We start from the raw sequence: 25,018 nt of genomic DNA, 5'->3' as shown, positions 1-25,018 counted from the left end.
GTTGTACCTATTTTTTTTTTTTATTAACCTGATGTGTGTCCAGAGTTTTGAGCAGGGGACAATGGGGATACAGCAACATCTGCAGGAATAGAGGACTCCTTTCTTTGTGCTTTTCAGCAGGGGCTGTGACAGGCAGGAAAAGCTTTTTTGACTCTCAGTGAGAGCCCTTAGCAGGGAATAACCAACCCACTCCAGCTAGGTGAGGCAGGAAATGGATCCTGGTAATGACATTTTTGGTACCTCAAGACGTTTCTAGATGGCCACAAAAATCAAGCTTCGCGTGGCGGAGATAGGAAGGCTCTTGAGGGTACGCCACTGGGGTGATGCATGGAGCAGATATCATCGTTCCCTCCAGCAAAGTGGCATGGACTTCCATGGCTAGAACCTCAGGCTCCGATGCCTCAGATAACTTCATGACTTCCCGCCTCCCTGACTAAACTACTTTCTTCCTGGCATCAGCTTTAAGACACTCTCTTGCAAAGTGAAATCTCACATGGCACCTCTAGTCACGTGGCTCGTTTCCAGCTGAAAGAAGGCAAATTTCCAACCTCCACCTTGAGCAGGTGAAAGGCCTTTCCAACGGCCAAGAGAGCGAGTGGCAACCTGTGGTGTGAAGCCCATGACGCAGCATTGACCTCTCAGCCATCCATTCTTCCTGTCAACTTCTATACTAAAGTCCAGAACAACACACGAACCAATGCGCTGCCTAACACCCTGTAGTAAGTCTTTTCACGACTAGGAAATATGCACGCCTTTTCCTCCAAGGGGATAATTTGGAGCCTTTCAGTTTGTGCCCTTAGTTCCGAACTCAGGTCCCAGGCAGATGGATGTGCACAGTTTTCAGTTGAGTCGATCCATCCTGGGGTTTCACGAGCCAGGCTCGATCTACACAGTTTTGTAGAAATAAGAGGAAGATTTAAAAAAGAAGAAGGGGGAGGGAGAGTAGGTAACACACACAGCTATGTATGTATTGCAAGGAGGAAAGATTCAAGCAGTCATACGGCCATGGGAGGGTTTTATGACATTCTTCATCCAAATTATGCCATGTTTAACAACAGCAACAACAAGGCTAGGGCCCTTTATCTGACGAAGAGGCTCTTTGAACTTTCGTTTGGGATACGGGGTACCTGTAGGTGATCCTTCTGATATATTTTTGCTATAGTCTATTGCATTCCTCACCCAGACACAGCAGTGTATGGAAGTGCCCAGAGGATCTCTGGGGTTCCAGGAACACTCTTTGTACAGACCTGTACGCTCTATGCTAGGTACAGAATGACAGAACTCCCTGTTTCGCTATCTCGGTAAAAACTAATTGTCTGGGCAACATCGAAGACCCATTCTGTTGCCTGATTTTTGAAGGGCCATGAAGGGTCCAAACTAGATTCAATCTACTGCATGAAGGAGTGTCACTTTCCAATCCGAGGGTAGTGGCCTCTTTCTTGGTAGAACCATTCTTTCCTTGGGCATTGAATCCTTTAAGCTGGAAGACCCCAGAAGTCTAGAGATTGAAAGGAGAATGGCTATAGGAGGGTTGTTAGAGGCGCCGTGCCTTTCCAGCCTTTACTCTTTGATTCTAAAGCCATGGGTTTTATGGTATAAGAGATCAAAGAGCACCAGGAATATATCATGGGTTTGAGGATGTCCTATGTGCTGCTATACAGACTGCCCTAAGCTTGTAATGTGCTATTTTCTAGCCAACACCACTGAGACCTCAGTGGACATCCCACCATTCTGCAAGTCCAGTTACTCTTTGTTGATAGACTCGTGCTTAGAACCATCAGGTTTCTTAGAATCACTGGAAGATTTTTATATGTCCTTAAGTTAAATTCCCAAGGCTGCTTTCTTCTCCATCAATTATTCCCTAACTCCTACATGAAAGACTTGATAAGGCTATGATTTTCCATTAGCATTGCAATTTGGCTACAACATCAGGTACCACACTTGAGCTTTGCTGCTACACCTGAAAGAGATAGTTTAGTATCAAAAGGTCCTTCTTATGATCATGTCCTGAGCATGGAAATTAAACTTTGTGGTGCAATTTGATGTATGTTTGAGGAATTAACATCATCTATACACTTAGATTTGTCCTGTTGCAACCTCCCCAATGCTCACTCTCAAAGGATGGTAATCTCCTAGACCATTAAAGATTTTTCTCCTTGTATCTAACCTTTAATGCCATTTGAGATTTTCACTAGAAAATCCATATTAGACACCCATTTCTTTGTATGTTTAACAGCCTAAAATCACTCTTGATCAATGTATTGGTCAAAGGGATCTTGAAGTTGCCATAGTCATCTACTGAGCAATATGAGGAGGTACCCAGAGGGTTTTCTGGGTTCCAGAAACATTCCGTACAGAACAGTATAACTCTTTATTTTGTTAGGTCAATAAGAACCAGTCAGCACATGAGCTACAATCTGTAGATGTATGATGTATCAATCATATTAAATAGTTCACAGGGAGACAGAAAGTAATTATAAAGATCATAGAACCATTAACAGTGTTCATATAACGCCACAATCATTCTCTAGCGGAGATCCCCTACCCACTCCATTGCTGCTGCTAACAGTATGTGGCTCTCGCTTGGCATGGGATACTTGCCCTAGGACATCATAGCTCGTCTTCTGAAAGATGACTGACTGATTGCCTCTCCATTGCTCTCCACCACAGAGATCATTCAGTATTCCTCTCTTCACACTACATTTCAAGATCTTATAAAGTGTGTTTGAGTCTGGGTCCTGCGAATACGATTGTGCTCTGGCCTGCAGAAGTTAGGGACAGGACGATTCCAGTGAGCCCCTTTCACTATGTGCTCAGCCTCTATGTCCTCCATCCCTCTTTTTAGTTAAGTATACGTCATCTCTCTGGGATCAGATGGTGTTCTCCTCCTGACAGTCTACATGGGATCATTCGTCCCTTTCTACCCTCAGACATGGATGTATACACAGGAAAGCACTCTCTCCGGTTTGTTTCTGTTGAGACGGTGAGTTGAATCTGCCAGGCATGAGCCTGAAGCCAAGGGAGATCACTATACAGAGGGAATGGCCTAAGATACAGAGAAAGGCAGGCTAAACAGGGCTGGGTGTGGTGGGCATGCTTAAGCCTCTGGATCCAGTTCAGCCAACCCCAGGAATTTTAACTGCTTGGGCCTCGGATTGTTTTGGTTTGGTTTGACGTCACTTTTTGTGACTTTTCTGGCATCTGCAAGTGTTGAAAGTGTGACCTGAAACATTTAAGGACACGTCTGCCTGAAGTGTGGATGCTGTAGAGATTCGAGGGTAGAGAGGGGGATAGCCGTTTAGACTCCAAGATACAGACAGAGGAGGAGGGTCTTGGAGGTTTCTTAGTTCAATTTCCTCCCTGTGGTACTACCAGTTCCTACAACCGGTGGTCAGAGAAACTAGCAGGAGGTAAGCTGCTCTCACGGGTCGATCAGCTTGCTTATACTCCACACAGAAGTTCAGCTTGTTGCTTTATTGAAGCAATAAAAGGAACTGGGGATGTTCTATACCCAGTTCCACAGACTGATCTGAAGAAATCCCCTCAATTTAAACCACAAAGGAAGAATAACTTGATAAGAATTAATCCTTCTCCCCACCTTAAAACAAAACCAAGGCATTCTCTGTCTCTCTGTCTCTGTCTATCCCTCTGTCTCTGTCTATGCTCGCTCCCTCCCTCCTTCCCTCCCTCCCTCCTAAAAACTAATAAGACAAGGGACTCTATCTGTATAGTTTAGTGAATGTCTCAGAACAAAGCAATATACAGAAGCCAGTGCTCACATCCTGTGTAAGATACAGATCTTGTCACATCATGGGCCGTCGCGGAGCATGAAGCTATTTCTAGTGTGATGGGCAAATGTTTCTAGCAGAAGAGCAAGATATGGTCCTGATGTATAAAAGGAACCTAACAAAGATGGGTGAAATCTGCGCCTGTGTGAGCATCTAGCTGAACATCCAGAAAATGCACACTAGAAGACAGGCCAGCAGTTGCTGGGACCAGGGCAGAGGGAAGGAAGCATTGCAAAGGACGTAGGTAGCTGTGGGTAGTAACAAAAATATCCGATGCTTTGCCTTCCTGAGTATGTGTGCATGTGTAGGTGTGTTTCCAAACACATCCAGTTGTACACTTTAAATATGTAAAGTTTATTGTACATACAGTCTACCTCAAGGAAGCCGTAAAAAGGAGAAGAATGTTGTACCAAACTAAGGAAATGAAGCATGAAATGAAAAGCAAATTGAGCTGGGAGGTATATAAGAATTGAAAGGAAGCAGCCACCATCCCTGATAACCCCTTAAATCCGGGGAAGTTAGACTGTGCTCCATAGGGTAAGATATCTTAAAAGCCCCACGTGTTCCCAAGTTCCTCCTTTGCCCGTGTATAGTGGTACCTGACACTCTCACCAGGGTCATCACTCCTGCAGGGACCCTGGAGATAGGAGCATTTTAACTGAGTGTGTGCATCGGATTAGCTCATTAGCTAAAGCCTTCCCTGATTTACGCCACTGGCTTCCAACCTTACCCTCAGGAACCCAAAATTATACCCCAGGGAGATCGTGGGACTCTAAAGTTCAGAGGTAGCTCATATTTTTAAAAGTGATGAGTCTTTCATGTCAATATAATTACTAAAACTCCCAAGTAGCTCTTAAGCCTTGGACTGTACCTCCTCTTTCCCAGATTCCTCTGTTCCCGAACCCTCAGCCCTGAAAACAATGGCCCAGCAGTCCTGAGAGGTGAGAGATGGTTTTGACCCAGCAGAGTGTCACCCACAGTTACACAGCTGTCTTCTTTTGCTCACTCCCCAGTAATCCATAGCCTTTATTCCACTTTGATTTCTTTTGATTCCAAAGCTAATGGCACCTAAATGACTCCTATAATATTCTCTTTAAATCTTTAGGAATGCTTTTTTCCAGCTGGATGTTGTGCTTTGTACCAGCAGGCAGGAGGTGGAGACAGGAAGATCAAGGCTTCAAGGCTTCAACTACATACCAAGTTTTAGCCAACCTGAACTACATGAAACCCTACTAGACAGACAAACAGACACAGAGAGAGAGAGGCAGACAGACAAACAGACAGACACAGAGACACAGAGACACAGAGACACAGACAGAGAGACACAGAGAGAAACAGAAAACACTTTCATTTTGACCTTGAACTGCAAACCACTAAGATGACTAGTATTGCAAAGTGATCCTTTATTTGAACCCGTGTCTATCGATCTGAGACATTAGCCTGTGGGAATATACACAGGACTGGTAAATACAGAGTAAGGAAAAGACACGGTAGGAAGAAGGGCACCAGATCCTGGTGAAGCTATGATTGATGGAGCATGGAGTGTTGGAGAAGGACATATGGGGACATGGTCCACCTGCTAGAGCTGCCACTTCTCTTGTTCTCTCTCCCAGTGACTCCGCAATGTAGCCTTTAGGCTGGGTACTCCCCTTGTGCCAGCTATCCCCCCGGGGGTCTAGAATTCACACACGTCTTGTTTCCACACAGAAGAAGCAATTCAAATTTAAGTTGGGGTTTTAACTTAACAACCCACTAATCTATGCATCTTGAAGGAGGACAAAGTGGAGGCTTCTTTCTGCTCTTTGTGTCTGTGTCCTCACACATTCGCTCGCACAAGCCTCATTTGCAGAGATGTCTTTGAAATGTATTCACTGGAGATAATTATAGAGGTCTAACACTTCTGCTCTTCAATTAATGCTATAAAATTAATGGTCCTTCATTTTTACATCCTATGCAAATGATGGTGTCATCTCCAACTGTAAGCCTCCCCGCTCACACACTGAATATGATTAGTGTCCCTTTAAGCTGAATTAGAGCATGTGACCTTCTGGGGTATGTCAGGAGCAAAAACCTCTGTGTGCTTATTTCCAAGGTTTCATGATGAAATGTTCGTAGAAAGCAGAATTTCAGACTTGACACCAAAACAGGTTTCGGTGACTGATTTTCCAGGGTTGCGGCCTTAGGAGAGGGCAGACAAGAACTGGAAGACAGCTCGTAAATCTACTATTTTCACTCCAGTGTAAGCTGTAATAGCCTTTACAGTATGCAGGTCTCCAAACAAAGGACATACAGATTCCGTTAAGATAATGAGGTGGGTACACAGGAAATGCAGAGCGATTCAAATATTACAGCCATTAGAATACCCTTTGCAAACAGACCCAGAGGATGCATGGGCCGACTGTAGGTGTATAGCAAAACTGACCAACTCCATGGCTTAGAGCGGAGGGAATTAAGATGTCGTGATACTTTAATTTCAAGGACTGAGTGCCAGGAGCTATCGACTGAAGACGTCTTGCCAGAATTGTTACATGCACACATCCATTCCACAAGGAGCGTTTGTCTATGCTAGGCAGTTTGGATGAGTTGAAAATACTACAGAGCTTAAGAGCATTCACACTCACAGGCAATACTCTCGCTTGTATGGAGAGCTTTCTTCAGATGGTGGACTAGCAGCTGGTGTTTGAGTCCTCGGGAGACAAGCACATTTAAAATGACTGGAAGCGGAGGGAAGTGACAGGAGCATGGAGGAGGAGAGACATAAAGACCCCTGGCCAGGCCCGGGAAGATAGCTCCCTCAGGAAACTGCTTGCCACATAAGCATGAAGGCCCAAGTGCTAGACCCACCAGGGTCTACAGAAAAAGCTGAGCTCACTGGTGTAGCATGTGCCTGTAATCTCAGTACTGGGGAGATGGAGAGAGATCCTGGTCTAGCCAGTCAGTGAGACCCAGGTTCAGTTTAAGATCCTTTCTTTAAAAAAAAAATCAGTACAGAAAGGGTTGAGAAAGAGACCCGATGTCTACTCCTGGTATACACAGTGGTATAAACACCAACACATGAACATGTCCAAACCCATATAACACACACACACACACACACACACACACACACACACACCTGTAAACATATCTAGGAGAGAAACAAGAGTTTATAAGCAGATTCAAGATACGGGGGACTAGAACTGAGTCTCACATTGATGGTTTCTGCAGTTCCTGGCAGACAACATCACTGGTATGACTGCACATCTTCCTGAAACCAAGTCCAAAGAGAACCAGAGTCCAGTTAGCCTTTGTGCCATGCCGAATTGGGTGAGGCACAATTATTCAGAGAATTGGGGTTTTTGTTGTTGTTGTTTTGTTTGTTTGTCTTTTCTGTTGCAATAGAGAACTCCTTGGCCCCGGGAATTTGCGAAGTGGAGAAATTTTGCTTCACCAAAGGGCCAGGATTAAGAAGTTTGATCTCTGTTGTAGGTTTGCAGTGGGGCTTTCGAGAGCTGCACACAGGTAAAACTGGGAACGTCAATACTCGGGGTGTGTTGCTTCAACAAGATGTAAAAGCCATTAGGAGTACGGGACATCCTTCCTCACTCTGATACTATTTTCTGAACTGTGTCAGAAGTACCAGGCAGACAGCATTTCTAGCGCCCTGCTCAGTCAGAGAGCAGCATCTGAGGAGATCGCCGCAGCACAGGACAGGAGGGTAAAGGGGGGCATGATAGCTGGATTGGAAGTAGGAGCTGGTCAATGTCTACTTCTAAGAAGGTGGAGAAGAACTCATTCTTCAAAACTCATCTGAAGGCAAGCCCTGAAATATACGAGGACGGGAAAGATTTTAGCAAGCCATCTGCAGTGTAGCATGAGACCCAAGACTAAGCTAGAAATTATTCTGAACGAGACAAGAAGAGGGATTGAAAAGAGAATGGAAGGAAGTGGATTAGAAAGCATGGGAGCCAGAGACCAGCCAGAGGTGAAAGGTCATGACCCACATATCAGCCCCCGTTTTATTAAGTGTATCGTTATGTGTGTGTGTGCATGCATGTGCATAGGATACTTGGTATGAGGGCCAGAGGACAACTTTTGGGAGACACCTTGCTCCTTCTACTATGTGTTTTGGGACTTGAAGTCTGGTCTTTAGGTTTGTATAGCAAGTGACCTTTTCCCACCACAATCATCTCACTGGCTCTCCTCCTGGTACTAAAAGTGACAAAGCTCACGAGATACCGAATGGTTGTGACAGCTTGTGAAAGCCACCCAAGCAGCCGAGTTTTGTGTCCAGTTGATGTATATGAAACAGGCAATTCTTGTGATCACAGGTGTATGGAGTCCATGAGGAAACTGATCCTGGAAGACTCAAAGAAAGGATGGGGGCCTTGAGGGGTGGTGGAACTGGCTTTGAGACTAGATGTCTTAAAGATGGGTGGAGAGGACAGCTAAAACCCAGGCCACGTGTGCATGAACTGAGTAACAGAACTCAGGGAGCTTGTCTATTACTTGTGTTTTGTATTAGAAATGTTACTTAGGATGAGGGGAAACATTTTAGACTCTACTCCAATGACATAGAAATGGAGAAGCCAGAGAAAAGGCTAGTTTAATTCTCTCTGTGGTAAGGCTGGCCACTCACCAGGCCAATGTGCAGTCCTCAAGGCTAAATAAACCCGCAATTCTATCATAATCCATCAGAACATGAATTTATTTTAGTAATTGGAACCGTTCCCAAGTAAACAAATAAAATCCCAACCTTACAGGACAGGCTAATCGGATGTCTCTGGAAAACACCATTTTCCCACAACAAATGATCTACTAACAGCCAACTGCAATACTGATCTTGTCTAGATGCCTGCTTCATGTAATCAATTATAATTTTTTTTTGAAATGAGGACAATTTGAATTGGGTTTAAAGTGTGAAATTGGTACTCATTTCCAAGGCATGGGAATGGCATTGTCGTCATATATGATAGCATTTGTGTTTTAATAGTCTCCTAATTAAATATTTTTTATTGAAAAGGATTGGAATAAAATGACAGAGCAAATAGCATTTGTGTTAAAAAAGCGAAAACGCAGAAAAGGATGGGTGGAACAAGAGGCTGAGAGTCACATTTTTTTTTAACCCAGCCCAGATTAGATACAGGCAGCTACCTGTACTTCTCTCCATTGAAAGCACAGCTGAAGCTTTCGCTGCACCATTTAAAAGACAGTTCAGCCAAAATCAAACTAGTTTCTTACAATTTTCAGTGCCTGAAACATCTCTAGGTAGATAGCTCTTATATCCTGTAACTCTTCCTTCAAGTTAAGCCTAAGAGACAGCCCACATCTATGTACCACGGATATATCACCTGCTCTTTCTTACATATTAAAGCAGCATTGGGAAAACGGTGGGTGTGTCTAGAGTATGTCCTCTATACTCATGTTAAGGGCCAAACTGCAGTGGCTCAGATCATGTGTCTGTAAAAATATAACTAAGGTTAAAGGAGCTTATATGGGCAGAGATGAGGCTGTCCGGTTCGGGTATAGAGTTTGCTGGGAAGGTGATTAGGTTAGATTGAGACAATGAGTAGACGTTAACCTGATATAGTTGGTGTCTTTGTGGCAAAGAGAAACTCCAGGGCACACAGATACCAAGCATAGAGACAGCTAGATGTGACAGATGATCCATTGGCCAGGCACAGAGGCTTCGGAGACCAATCCTGCCAGCACCTTGATCATGGATTTCAACCTTCAAAGCTGAGAGAAGGAAGTTTGTATTGTTTGAACCTCCAGCCTGTGGCCCAGGCACGCTGGTCCAGGAGGGGATGGATGTGGAGGTCCTGCATCCATTAGCTGCTGGAGGGCATCAGGCTGTTCTCCTTTCTCCCAGCAAGCACTTCGCTCTTTGATAGGATCCCAGCTTGTTCTCTTTGTTTCGGGAGTACAGGACTGAAATTCGTATCAGCCAAATCACTGCCTGAATCCTGCACTGTAAGTTTCCTGAAGCCACGCTTGTCCTTTCAGTGCGTCTCCTTCCAGAACTTTCCATATCTTGTTCAGACACAAATTACCCCTGGGAGATTATAGAAATTTAAAAATAAATAAATAAACTTCTTGAGGGATTACAATACAATAGTAGCCTATAATTCTACTTTCATTGCTACTGAAAGGGAACCGGTGCCCCACTACGTAAAGCGTTTATTATATCTTAGGAGAAAGCTCTTATTTCTGGTTCAGAGATTCGCCATGGCATTTATAATTATATTCTGGAGTCAACATTGTTAAAAATTTGGGCTTTTCATGCTAAAAAGTTATTTTTTTAAAAAAATAAAATATATAATTACCTACTAATTCTTCCCAAATGGTGTGACTTGCCTTTTTTTTTTTTAAATAATAACTCATCTTAAACATCATTTTTTTTTCTTTTTTGAGGAAGTCTAAAATAACACTTGGGTGGCTCGGCCTTGGCACAGCTAAACTCTGGAACATTAAACTGAAGTCATAACAATGGGTAATATTTTAATATAATGAAAAATTATCATTAACTTTTCTCGACAGGAAGGAAATGAATTTTCCTCATTGTACACATTCTGAGAAAAAAATGAGGGTAAGACTATTTCAAAGGATGTTCTAGCTAATTCGAATGGGCTTTAAGTGCCATTCTGACAATAGCCGGGGAGTCTGGTGTCAGCAACCTGAACAAATAGAGCCATGGAGGAGAGAAAGGAGCTGGGTGCCTCTCCAACACATATGCAGATGAACTTGAGATTTCAGAGGACGGTTAATCCTACACAGCAGTCAAGTGCCTTCCCAGGGGTCTGTCTCAGATCTCAGGTAAATCGCTATCTTTATCACACTCCTTCCCCCCTGACTCGGAGCGAATATCCTATTAAGCCTTCATAAGCCCTTTTCAACTTAAAATGGGACATAGTAATATTAAAAATGTGCATTTATTAAATATTCCATGAAAGTCACAAAAATCTTCAAAATATTTTTCTCAGACACCTGGGACAGCAGCTGAGCTTCAGAAGCCAAGGATTCTCAAAAGTTTTCTTTGCTACGATTTCAATTACAGCCCCTCCCACCCCTCAGGGAGTCTGCCGCGTTCCACTTTTTCTGGTCACCTCCATTTTGGTTTCTTCCCCTCCCTCTGTCACTACATTCTTCCGTTATCAAAATATAAACAGTTGTATAATAGACACACATTCCAGGACTCCCTTCCAAACACCGGCTGCCAAGTCAAACCAAAGGGGACCAGAGAGCAGACTCATTTCAGTGATCGAACACCAGTTAAGGATACACAAGAAAGCAGGCCGGTATTTGAGCAATCAAGGTGACGTGACAGCCAACCCTGCTCCCTTTTCTCTCCATTGGATCATTTATGGAACTTGTGGCCATGGCCACGGCATTTTGAGAGTCCCTTGGACTCTACTTGGACTCACTATAGCAGGTAACTATACTAGTAATGGGCACAGTGCTGTAGGTCACTGCTTCATAGATTTGGAGCAAGTTACCCTTTCTACTGCACCCCGATCCCTCGAATCAACACACACACACACACACACACACACACACACACACACACACACACACACACACACACAAAACGGAGCTACTTTGCCCATTAAGTGTTACCGAGCTGAGTGTCATTTGTAGCTGGTAAGACTATCTGAGATTTACGACGTTGATTAGAACTTCATCACGGATCAAGGTTTTGACCATCTCCCTTACCCCATTCTCTGATGAAGCTCTGGGTAGGGAATTTCTGCTGGACCAACTCCTTGTGACACTGGCAAAGCCTGAGATGGGCCCACCCTCCCCTTCAGAGAAAGAGACAATCCAGAATGTAGTGGCACTCATGAGCCTCGTCCTTGCCTTCCTACCAACTTCGTGGATGGTGTCTGGGCTTGGCTTCCCTCTGGCCTGAGATAACACAGGCTGGCAACAGAGCAATGTTGTGCCGACACAATGTCCTCTGATTTGAAGAAAAAAAGTTACTAGCCAAAACAAACAAACAAAAGCCTAGGCTTTTAGAAATGGAATGCAGGCTTGTATCTTGAACGTCAGGATACCGATGGGGCCTGCACAAAATGATTGCTCATGAAATTAACTTAATTTACCATAAACCCTGCCCTCTCTCTCTATCTTCCTCTTTCTCAGCAAGATCTTTAGCTTCATAATAATAGGTAAAATTGGGTCAGGGTTGGAGAAGACTGAGAATAAATAGAAAAGCTGACAAAATTAAAAATAAAAATGTCTCCACTTTCTTTCTTCCTCCTCACTCCATAGACTCTTTCCCTGTACACATGAGGCAGGTCAACGGTTCCTACGGGTTCTCTCATCGAAACGGGTTCAGTATGCCACACTAGACTGACATTCTCTCTCTCTCTCTCTCTCTCTCTCTCTCTCTCTCCTCTCCTCCCCTCCCCTCCCCTCCCCTCCCCTCTCCCCTCCCCTCTCCCCTCCCCTCCCCTCTCCCCTCCCCTCCCCTCCCCTCCCCTCTCCCCTCCCCTCCCCTCCCCTCCCCTCCCCTCCCCTCTCCTCTCCTCTCCTCTCTCTCCCACACTTTTCTCTGTGGTGTAGTAAATATGGAGTCACAGAGAAGTAGGAAACACTAAAAGGAAGTCTAGGCAGGAGACAGTGTAGGTGATGGGCAGTGCGGAAGGAGACAGTGGAAACTCGTGCAAAGCCCGAGAGCCTGTTCAGGAAATCATTGGCAAACTGCTCCAACTCCCACGCGGGAGCACAGCACTGCTGACTCGCAGTCATGAGAACAAGAGGGACAAACCCAACACGCTGGCTGCTGCTGCTCATTCGAGCGCTCCTCACTTCCGCTCGCAGAGCGCCCTGGCAGACATCCACAGTGCCATATGCTTTCGGGAAGTGGGGATGCTGAATGCTGTGGCTGCGGGGAATTGAGTCTTATTGCTTCATAAGATTCCTGGTGGTAGAACCATTCTGAACAAGAATACGTCCGTCCCCATAGGTGTGCTCCAAGAATCACGGAATAAGAAGGGACTTCGGAGAAAGCCTTACACAGTTGGGCAATGGGAGCCCAGAGAGGCAAAGAAGGTTCCTTGCCCAAAGTCCTGTACATTTGAATCTGCAACTCCTGACTATTTTTGAGTCTGAGGTTCCAGGCTTCAACTTGTGACTTTAAGCGTGATATTCTGGGTGCTGATGAATCTAGAATGTTTTTGTTGTTGTTCTCTTAATGTCGAAGAATTAATATCAAAAGGAAAGAAAGGTAGGAAGAAACGGAGGGAGGAAGGAAGGAAGGAAGGAAGGAAGGAAGGAAGGAAGGAAGGAAGGAAGGAAGGAAAATACAGGCTTTGGGTAAAATAAGTTTCTTCTGAACATGGACAAAGGCACAGGCTTTGGACCTCAGTCTCCTAACCTGTAAACTGGGAGCAGTCATCATCAACATCACCATTCACACCATACAAAGAATACATGCACCAAACATACCAGATACATGGTATCTACAAGGGGGGGGGGGGAAAGCCTTACAAAATTTCAGAGCAAGCTCTGTGTGTAAGAAGCTGTCAATGGGTCTAAGACCTGAAACACCTGCCTTACTGAGATTTCCTCAGCTGCCCTTAGCCCCAGAGACTGAAATACTCAGTCTCTGTGTGTGGACACATGTGTGCTCAAGTCACAGTGTAATGAGTCGGCTTCCCAAAAATTTATCTAAGAAAACCAGTTTCTAAAGTGGTGTTTTGTCATAGGTGCCCAGACCCTAGCACAAGTAAGGCCATGATGGGAGTCCCCATTCAGATTCTGGAACCCAGGAGGTAAGTAGCACCACCTGTCAAAACAAAAACAAAGACCTAATCCATCAGAGTCCCCGGTTTTGGGGAAGTTTCTATTGTGCTAGCCTTGCTTTTTTGGCTTTTGTAGTTCTACTTCTGGCTAACTGCTTCTTGCTAGCTGTACTGTGTGGACACGGAGTGTGATTTCTGTGCTTTGAAGCTCACCCTGAAAAAGCCTTGGGACTGCACACAGGTCCCAAACATGCAGAGTAGTCACTGTGCTCCTAACGGAGACTTTCTGTCGGCTTGAACCTGTGCACACAAAGGAACTTTTCTGGTGGATCCCTCACAACAGTTTCAAGGGAGGAAATGACTGTGGAACGAATATTGGAGTCATGTGTGGATTCTTGATGAAACAGAAAGAGAGAGAACAGTTGTGGATGAAACCTGTTTTTTAAAAAGTAGCTCGGGACCCAGGATGGCGGCTCGATTGGTAAAGTGCTTACATTACAAACACGAGAACCTGAGTTTGATACCCAGAAACCGCACAAAACCCAGGAGTGGAGAGGTGAGACTGGGTATTTGAGACATACAGATCTGGGACTCCGCGACCAGCCCATCAAGTCTACTGGGTAGGTGTCTGATGCAGGAGCAATAACCGCCATTGACCTCCCTCACGTGCATGCACCACACAGACACACACTCAAATTCACACACATGCACACATGTGACTTGGAAGGGACAACGCTTACGGTCATAAGAAGCACGTTCAAGTCCCGAATTTGCCCTTCCCACTCCTATGGGTTTGGGGTCTTATTTTGCCACAGCAACAAGACAAAAAAAAAAAAAGTAATAGAGGGAAAGAAGGAGATTGCTCTGCAAACATGGCGGCTCCTTTGCGAGCATGGAGAGCAGACAGCCTTTGCTTTAATTTGCTTGTCATTCTGGATGGGCCTCAGATAAAGGCAGAGAACCACGTTGCTGCTGTCTCTGGCACACGTGCGCTTCCTTCCTGGCTTTGCTGAGTGGGCTCTTCTTACACACACCCCACAGCCAGCAAGAAAACGTGAGCTCAGTTTTCCTTTCCTAAGACTGCTTTTCATTTGGGAGCTGGCCAGATAAAGAGGGCCACCTCGCCAGCATTGCAATGGACTGGTTCCCTTATTGGAATGACTCTAGCTGCACCCTTGCTGATCCCATCACACCGAGGTTCAAAGACAGGAGGAAAAGCAAGTAATTAAAATGCACAAAGCTGAAAGGGCAATTAGTGTCATACAACACGATCAATAAAACAACAATGTCAAAGGGGAACCATTTGCCACAGTCTGAGACTAGCATACAGAGGCTCTGCTGTGTTCGGGGCAGGCCCAACGTTCCTAAATAGGTACCACAAAGACCACGCACACCTTCCAGAGGCCTTGGCATGCCAGTAGAAGGGATTTGGGAATGTAACTCAAGGCCCACAACTGTTCTCCCCTGTTACAAAGACATCTCAGCGAAAGGTCACATTAAAGGCAGGATTGTCAACCCTTTTCTCCCCAAATGCATGTAAATGCGGGTCTCACAAGCCAAATGTACTTCAAGAAAACCTGGATTAAAAAAGTGAGAAAGCTTTCTTTATGGAAATTAACAGTTGCCAAGATGAACTATTGCTCTCCCGGGGCAAGCCAGCAGGGTAAGCTGCCTCTTAACCACTTCTATTCAGGATTCTGAAGCCAACACCCCATGATAAAGTCATTCTAAGCCAAGCAGAGGAGAAAAAGTGAGTCAGTATTCTAGACTGAGTGTCTGACCTCTTCAAAACTGATAATAAAATTGAATTGCTGTGGGGAGGGCAAAAGGACCGAGAGGAAGAGTTAAGGTGCCAACTGATAGTTGTCCTCTGATGTCTACAAACATGCATGCCAAGGTAGGGACAAACATGTACACACACACACACACACACACACACACACACAAATAAAATGTCAAAGAAAGAGAAATTTAATCATCAATAGTAATAGAGGTATAGCTTTAGGATAAGGTGCTGAGACCATGGGAACTCCACCTTAATGAATACATTTAATGCCTTAATGACACGGCTCATGGGGCTGGAGAGACGGCCTCATGGTTCAAAGCACTTGTTGCTCTTGCAGAGAGGACCCAGGTTCAATTCCTAGTCACCCAAAGCCATTGGTAACTCCAGTTCCAAAATGTCCAACACCTTCTTACGACCTCTATGGACACTAAATGTACATTTGGTGTACATACAAACATGCAGGCCAAAATGTATAAATGTAAAATAAAAAGGAAGTAAATCTATAAGATAATTGTTTTTTTTTTTTAATCAACAACAGCATGGCCTTCCTCTCTAGCTTTTCTGCCCCGTGAGGCATTCCTCTCTTCCAGAGGACGTAGTAACACCATCTTGGGAGTGGAGACCATGCTCTCACTAGACACCAAAGCAGCCCATGGATGGCGGACTTCTCAGTGTCTAGAAGTGTGAGGAGTGCAATTCTGTTCATTACAACTTACCTAGTTTTTGCCGTAGTGCTGCAGCTGCGTGCATGGCCTACATCAGATACACAGATAGGCAATCTTAAATCTAGAATGAAACTCAGATCTCCTACGTGGTTGAAGGTGAAGCAACAATTTTAGAATGCAAACTTCTCACTGCACCCAAGGGTAGCAGCTGTGTGGTACGTTTTGGAAGTCTAGAATCTTCATTTACCTCCATAGGGTCTTGTACATCTACTCAACACTTTGAGCCATTCTTTCAAAGAGAGGGAGCCTCTGGCCTGACCAGTGGTGTCTGGGACCGTTGGCCCTTCAGCCATTAACATGGAGTGTTCGTGTTGAGCAGAGCCCTGTGATAATCCACTGATAATCCACTGATAATCCACTGATAATCCACTAGGGTACACAGGGTAAGTACAAGAGAGACTGGAAAAACTATGCTTACCTGGGAAAGTACTGTCCCCAACTCTGTCTCCTTCTGTGTATCTCTGAATCTTAGTCTTTCAGCAGATTCGCAGGCTGTGCTTGCTTCATTTCAGACAAAAATCAGAGAAAACCCAAACACAAATAATGGAGTACATATGGTGTCTAACTGTGAGACAAAACGAAACAGTCAATTAAATGACTTCTGGTAGGAAAAAAGAGGTTAATTTGGCAGTGAATTAAGGGGGAGGGGAGGAACTGGGATTCTGTAATGGGGGAAAAAGACATGGGGATAGAAAGTGGCTGAATTCACAAGGGACGTAATGTGAAGATAGCCTGAACAAATGGTGTCTGTCTTGGGGAGCTCCAGTTTTAGATGTGGCATATTTTGGGAACCTGTTTGAACAGGCAGATTCATGTCTGGCCACTTATTGTAAAGAGAGAGGGAGAGAGAGGGGAGGGAGGGGAAGGGCACCTTCTCTCTTCTGCCCATGTGTGTATTGGCCGAAGGGAAGAAAGCATGGTCTATGGGGCAAAGCGAAATGCTGGAATGTTCTGAGCTTCACTGGGAAAGAGCGGTGCCATCTGACACAAGATTGAGTGGTTAGCAGAGGTTCAATGGGTGGAGGGAAGGACTGGAATAACTCCTAGGAATGTTTTCACTGGGTGATGTCTTGCCATCTGCAAGCATAATGACATAGGATAGTGTTTATAGATGTGACCCTAACCTCTTAGGACTACGAAGCAAGTGTAAGTAGAAAATAATTAAGAAAAATATATACTTGGACAAAATAAAACAAGAGCCTCACTTGGGGAAATGACTCATTGCTATGTTTGAATATGCCTCGAAAGGCTCAGATACCAAAGGTTTCCTCTCACAGCAGCATCCTGGGATCTTAAGGACTATGATGTAATCAGTGGATTACATCTATTGATGGATCCATGACTGAATAGACTTTTGGCAGGTATTGGAAACTGTGGCTTGACTGGGAGAAGTAAGTTGGTGAGGGCCTGCTTTTAAAGGATGCATCTTAACCCTGGCCTCACCCACTCCGCCCACCTCATCTCCAGATGTGCTGAGGTGAGCAGCATTCCTCATCCATGCTCTTACACGACGTCTCAGTTTTGCCTCAGGTCCACAGCAGTGGAACCAGCTGACCAGGGACCAGAAATCACAAAAACTGAGATCTTTCCTTTTGTCAGTGGCTTCTCTCACGTATGTTGCCCCAGTGACAAGGAGCTAACAAACAGCCATCCACACAGGCTTGGGAAGTTTGAAGCCCTTCCTCTATTTTGAATTTACTCTTGCAGTGCAAAAGGTTATTGGTGTGGGCGAGGCTTCCAGCTGTTGGTCCGGCTCTTGCACTGTGAGTGCATCCAATCCCTGCTGAACGGAAGAGAAGCATAATGGGAGAACGAAGAAGCAACTTCTATAATATAACTGTTTCCCAGGTATCTCACACATACAAACCTTGCAAACCTTTTTTAGATTTTAAGGTGTTGGGACTCAAGGCTAAAAGAAAATGGGCCTAAATCCCACCCTGCAGGTTTCAGGGGCTCTTTCGTTCAGCTCCAGTCCTGCACGTTGCTTACATAGAGTGTTTGCTTGAAGAAAGTAGAGCTCGGAAAACATCTGGTTCCACTGGATTTTTGGAGACAACCTAATGCAATTTGTTTGTAATAGGATTTGATCTGTGCTCAATTCGAATGTCTGTGTTATTTCAATGAATTTAATGTGGTTTTTGTTGTCGAGATACATGCACTGTTGTGCCTGTTTTCTGTGGACTCCCAGGTGGAAATGATGAGGCAGGCCAATAATAATAGCAGTCTTTATAAGAAGGCATTAATTAATTTATCAGAGAATTCACATATGATCTCATTAACATTTTACCTTTGGGAAAGCTGAAGGGAGAGGAGCTGTTATAAAAAACCCCACATATACAAGATCAGTTATGGTCTAGGACCAGCTTCACTAATACCTGTCTGTGATGATTTTCAAAGATGGCCCCTGCTGAATCGCATCTCCTGTCATTCATGCATTATGTGGTCTCTGGTTCTGGGAGCTAGAAGGTGACCACACATGACACCAGTTTTCTTTCTAGAACACCCTCTCTTTGGAATGAGCTGCCAGTAGTATAAAAGCCCAAACCACCCAGTGAGAACACACACAGTAACTCCAGCTGGCAGCTGGCGCCAGTGCTCATCCTTGGGCTTCCAGCTCAGTTGAGTGTCAGGTGACTCCAACTGCAACTACCATCTCACCACAGTGGGAGGCTACGGCTTGAGTGAACACAAGCCAGCTGACCACAGAACTGTCGGACATTTTGATAAGTGATCTAAAGCTCTTCAGCTTTGGGGTGGCTGAGGGCATAGCCGTGGCTAAACAGAATGTCCTTCCAGTCAGAATGTCCTTCCAGTCAGAATGTCCTTCCAGTGCTTCGTTAGAGGCTACGTGGCGACTTGATCACTGAGTATCATACATGCAGCATCTCAGAGGAACACATTCATGTCTTTCAAGGACAACACCGCCAGCAGCCTGTAACTGAGATCAATTCAAAAGGTTCTATTACCTCTTCCATTGCCACACTGAAGACCAAGTTCCTAATATTTAACACTTGGGGAATACTCAAGGCATGGCTAACCTACAGTGTGCTGTGGTACAGGTTTTGTTTTTTTAAGGATTTTATGCTTTATATCTGACTTGAATACTTCAAGAAAGGGAAACGGGTTCTCCCAGGCACTTCTTACAAACTCATTTATTTTGCATCACTGAGTATCAAACCCAGGGTCTTTGCATCCCCTAACCTCCATCCCAAAGCATCTTTTAAAAATTCTTCACTTATTATTTGTAGGCTCAGAGAGATTTCCCCTGCCTGGTGGGCACCTCTTAGGTGGGTCTTGATGGTTTGGGTCAACGTGTATAAAGAGACAGGAGGGCAGTTGAACTCTGAAACTATATTGAAACTAGAATAGTAAGCATGCTTCTGCACAGGTAAACGGCAGAGGGGAGCTGAAGAAGGTTGAAGCTGAAGCTACTTTGACCATCCCTTGAAGTTCTGTAAGCCTCGAGTTCCATGATTAGGGCTCTCTCGCCCTTGTGTGTGACCTTGGGATCTGAGTATTTATAACCTGATGCTCGAGGCTGAGGAAACCTGAAAAGAAAAGGATTTCTTAAGCACCCCCTTCCACCAGCCATAACGGGTCACCATTCCAGTTTTCTGTGGCTCTACTCCATGCCTCTCCAGAAGAAAGCAGGCTACAGGAGGTCTCTGAAATACACCATGCTCCTGTTGCTACAATATATAGTAGGCAGGAAAAAAAAGGCTTCTTCAAATTAAATTCCAAGGACTTAACCCAGAAGATTCTGGAGTCTACATCCCTAACAGAGATAGAAAGGACACCACAAGGTCCAGGGATGACTTTCCACATTCTACAACCTTTGTGGACCTGGTCACTGTTGTTTCATGATACGGTGGCCTCTGCTGGGCCAGGTTCTTCCCCTTAGGCCTTGCTGGCTTCATTGAATACATATGAAAGGACAGAAAATAACTGTCTCTGTAGAAACCATGACTTATACCTTATTCTCCTATCCCCCACTGATATTTCTGGAGAACAGAGGGAACATGTGTAGCCTCATCCACTTCAGCTTCCTCCTCAGCCACTTACTGTCTCAGCTTCCTGTCTACTCTCGCTCTAGGTGGCTTGCATATGAATGGAAGAATATGGGAGCCTATTCTAAGAGGCTCCAGTGTGCCTGCATCACCTAGGCCTAAGCACTTCCAGCCCTTCACACAAAGGTCCATGGCAGTGGTGCTGGCCTTCTGTTAGTTTTATATGTCACCTTTGTTGGCCTGTCCTGCCTGGCTGCTGTTCATGCCCATGGCACTAGCAGGGAAGCAGGGAAGGGGACTTCGAATTTGCTATGACGACAAGGGACTGGGCACTGCCAGCTCATCCTGTGATTTCGTTTCCTCTCTCAAGTCTGTGAGTCAGATCGGGACAATCACTTAGAGGCTGTGTGTGTTGTCAAGGATAGTGCTGAGCACAGGGAGCTTAGAATAAGAACTGGCTGGGCTTGCTCACAAAGCCATTTCCTTCCCTTGAACTTAATTAAAAACATGTTAGCCCCATCCTTCCCAGGGCCAGCCCTGCCCAGTGCAACCATACAATGTGTGATCTGCCTCCCAGGGCACCATAGTGGGAACCTGTGGTAATGGCACAGTAGTCATATGGCGCCATACCTCACTGAAAAAGAAAAAGGAAATTTGGCCAAAATAAGCAATTTTATGGAGGAAGTGGGCTGAGATTAGCTTTCCCTGGGGAATCAGTTACAATGTCTCATGCTTAGAATCTCAACACACAGGAGTCTGAGACAGAGGGATTGCCATGAGTTTAAGGCCATGGCTGCACAATGAATTTCAGGCTACAGAAGGAGGCTTTGTCTCCATGACAAAACAAAACACAAAACAAAACAAACCACATCTCCAGAAATAATAAAAAAATAAATAAAAATAAGACTTTAAAGCCGCCATCAGAAGCAGACTTTCATAAGTTTTCAGTGTTCCTACTTGGTTTAGCAGGAATGCCAGTCTGCAAGTCATTGTTACTTATTAGGGCAGGCAATTTATAACACCTACCTTAAAACCAGAAGGAGCCAAGCATTGCCTTCAGGGAGTTGAACTTGCAGTGTGAGAGGCTTCTCAGCTACATGGCGGCCTAAGGAGCTTTTCCCTCCAGCAAGAAAAAAAAAATGAGGTCTAGGTAGGCATCTCTAGACTCCTTTTCAGCGCATCTCCCAAGCTCTGGCGGTTACAGCCCAGGTCTCCAGAGGGAGGGGCCTGACTCTTCCCAGGTACCTGACACACCCTGCAGGCTAGCCTGGGGAACCAGCACTGTTAGCCTCCCAGATGAAAACTCCCGGGAGACAGGAGAGGCCTAATCAGAAGAGGCGGGGAGTGAGGCTCAGGGAGGTGAGTTAGCAGCAGTGTGCGTGTTGAGTATTATCTCTGAAAGAAGAGCAAGATGTGCCAGGCAGGGTTTTTAATATTCAGGTTGAAAAGGGTTTTAAATGTGACTTGGCATCATTGGCAATAATCTACTTTAATTGAATTTGCTGCAAAAAGAAGCCACTTGTGCCTCTTAGGTGGATGCATGAGAAAATGCTGCGCCCTTCCACCTTCGCCCCGCCCCCGGCCCCCACTCCCACCCACCAGTCATTGCTAAATGTCTTGGCTACATTCCTGTGGCCAGAAGGCTCCCAGGGTAGGATACTGGAGCTACTGGCTCAGTTGGGCTCACACTCTTTCTCCACATGGCTCAGGTCACTGGACCCAGCTCTGCTCTTTTCTCGGAAGGTCAGTGTCTCATGGGGGAAGACTGATAGCCCAGCCACTATCGTGAGTTGTCCTCTGTTTCATTTCTTCTCCTGATGCCTGTCAGGCACTGAGATAAGGAGGGTTCGCTGGTGTCCTCAGTTGTCACCAACTGCAGCCAGGCAGTCCAGGCCCAGTCGCCAAGCCTCTTCCCATTTCCGACTTCTAAATGCACAGCATTGATTTGCACATAGCACGTGCTGCCTCCGAATAACTGACAAACCTCCCTCCTCGGCATAGCCAATGGGATCAGATGAACAACTGGAATTCCAACCACTCCACCCCCACCCCTTATCCCGTGGAGACTAAGAAAAAAATTGCACATCTAGGAACAATATGTGCAAGCGTGGTCTCCTGGCAATTTGCAGCCAATTACAAGTGTACATTGCTTTGCACAATGGATGTGCTGCAGAAAAGGTTATATGCAAATCGAATTTTTGTAAATTGAATTATATTTAACATGCACCAAGGGAGTGGGCTATTTTAGGGAGACCAAAGTTGAATTCATTTTATGGGGCAAGGAACCGTTTTTTTAAAAAGCAAGTTACCATCCTCCATTATATATATATATATATATATATATATATATATATATATATATATATATATATATATGATAAGATCAGTGTTTATTATGTTGGACTTTTCTGAGCTGCAGCATACCTACTACATTGAAGTCATAATAATAAGATATTGAGAGTCTCCTCTGAGGTCTAGAGGTAAGAAGGTGCAAACTGATTGCTCTGTCCCCAAGGGAAGATGAAGAAGACAAAAGGGAGACTTACCAGCACCAATCTGTGAGCTTCCCTACAGTGCTATTGTCCTTTTGGGTCTAAGTGTAAGTGACTCACCTCAGCCAGAGCCCTGGGTGCCTGTCACATTGTTCTCACCTGTGATGGCAAACTCCCCTCTTCCCCCGTGTTATATAACAGTGGTCAGCCCAGTCAGGGCCCTGTTAACCTTTAGATAGTCCCAGCACAGATCTCATGGCCTATCCGCTCTGTTAAGACCTCTGCAAATGTCTGGGATCTGAAAGAGCATACAGAGAAAGTGCAAATCAAAATTAACGAACCCTGAGGTAAAGAGCAGCAAACTGTAACGCTGTGTCAACTTCATTAATTGTCAAGTTTAGTATTCATAAAAATTTAATTACCTAAGAATTAGAACAAAAGAAACACAACGACCATTACTCATGGCTACTCTAATGGTGGTCCACACTGTGTGTGTGTGTGTGTGTGTGTGTGTGTATTCTGAGAATCTATAGACAAACTATATTGGTCAATAGGTTTTATATATATATATATAATATTTACACACATATGTATATATATGTAGATGCAGATGATGTATATGATATATTTGTATATGTGTATATGTATGTGTATGTATATGTGTTTGTGTATATGTGTATGTATATACATGTATATGTATGTGTATAAACTCCAAAAGAAACTATGGAGCAACCATATTGATCAATAAAGGCTGGGTTATTCTGAGGAAACATCTAACCCTGAAATCCAAGTAATTCAATAAAAAGACAGTTTATTTCTTTCTCATGGATGAGACTCTCTGCTATGGTGTGACTCATCAGTTCAGACCTACCACCTGATAGAGGGCATCCAAGTCTGTTTTAGAATCACTGAGGAGCTTCTGGGTATCTTTGCCCAGAAGCGATATTATTGTTTCTCTTGTTCTGTGGGCTGTAGCTGGTTACATGTGCTTGGGAGGAGTCGCTTTTTACATTTTAGAGAGACCTGGTCCTGTCTATGGTGTAGACTACTAAGACATATAAGAACTTATTAAGATAAACATAGTGAAATAATTATACTCCTGTATAGCCAAAGATCTAAACAGATATAAATATAAAATGCAACAAAAGCCATTGGGCACTGTTGGACAAAATTAACATAAAAATCTGCAAGTGTTTTGTACACATAGAACTTTTTTGAAGGATAGAAAAGAAAATGATCTTCTTCCAGCTGTTTATGCTGAATACAATTATAACTGAAACATGAAATTTTTGATAGTGGTAAATGGATCCTATCAAATGGCAAAAAGGAAAAAGAAAAAAGAAAAAGAAAGAAAAAAGGGCAACTTTGCAGAAGAAGGTGACTATGGTGGCAGAACATGTACTTTGAGCAAAAAGCGGTCAACCAGTCATTGGGATCACTGAGTATTTTTAAAAGATCATATAGGCTGAGGCAGTTGGATTCCCATGAGTTTGAAGTCAGTCTTACCTAAATAGTGAATTCTAGGCCATCCTGGACTATACTGCAAGAACATGTCTCAAAAACATAACACTAATAACAATAAAATCACAGATTATAAATGATCATGAGCTATTTGAAGCAAAATAATTTCAAAACACAAAGGTATAACAGTCATTTTTCCTCAAGAGGAGAGAGAGGTTGGGGGAAGAAAATCGGGGAGGACAGCATGTAGGAGTTGAACAATGATGCATATGTATGAAAATATTATAGGGAAGCCCTAAAACTTAATAAAAAGAAAATAAAAATTTTTTTCCCGTTTTCTTTACAGTATAAAGAGTATTTTTAGAGTACACTGTGGGAGTATTTTTATATGTTTCATAGGATCTGCAATGGGGCTGACTAGCTCAACAAGGCTTTGCCCCTGTCCCATTCCACCCCTTCATTGCCTGTCTGCTCTCCACTGAGTGCCAAGACGACACAGTTTGAACCTTTCAGCCACAGTGGCAATGGCGAGGTGCCTCCAGGGCTCCAGACAACCCATGTCAGCTTGGCTTGTGTTTGGAGCAAGATGGAGTGGCAGCGAAGTCGTGCAGTGAGACGCATCTTACAAGCTGCACGTGTCCCTGTTAGAGCAGGTCTGGTGACTCTGTGGCAAAGGTCTGATTGAGGACTTTCAAAAAGGACAGAGGAAACCGCTTAAAGGAAGAAAAGAAATCAAGGACAGTACCCTGGCCCAAAGTCTGAGTCACAGGAAGAAGGAAGTGATTTCGTGACCTCTCGTTGACAGCGCTTGCATCCGCTTTCTTTTTTAAATGGGTTTTGCTAAGAATAAAGCAGAGTATGCCTTGCCTTTTCCTTTACTTCGCCACCGCTAGCCCCTTGGCTCTGTCTACTGCACAGCTTCCTCCTGCCCCAGATGCTCCACCATTTAGCCGCATCACTTCTACGCTTTTCCCTGTGCCCTACTTTACTTATCACCAATCCATGGCTGAAGATCACAATTCTATTGTACGCGG

General features: G+C 44.5%; 1 long non-coding RNA gene across 2 annotated transcripts; it reads right to left on the bottom strand.

The window, feature by feature from the left end:
• Positions 1–3,662: 3,662 nt before the first annotated feature.
• Positions 3,663–23,041, bottom strand: LOC102546727 (uncharacterized). Of its 2 annotated transcripts, XR_005500608.2 has the most exons (4): positions 17,481–23,041; positions 16,443–16,589; positions 9,349–9,822; positions 3,663–7,590 (listed from the first exon to the last, which is right to left on the bottom strand). It is a non-coding gene; the product is annotated as an uncharacterized LOC102546727 (long non-coding RNA). The 2 variants fall into 2 exon arrangements; XR_005500607.2 differs by having other exon boundaries at positions 3,663–9,822.
• Positions 23,042–25,018: the final 1,977 nt, after the last annotated feature.

Source organism: Rattus norvegicus, chromosome 2, assembly GCF_036323735.1.
Source record: "Rattus norvegicus strain BN/NHsdMcwi chromosome 2, GRCr8, whole genome shotgun sequence".
Classification (NCBI taxonomy): Eukaryota; Metazoa; Chordata; class Mammalia; order Rodentia; family Muridae; genus Rattus; species Rattus norvegicus.
This window is presented reverse-complemented; position numbering and strand designations above follow the sequence as displayed.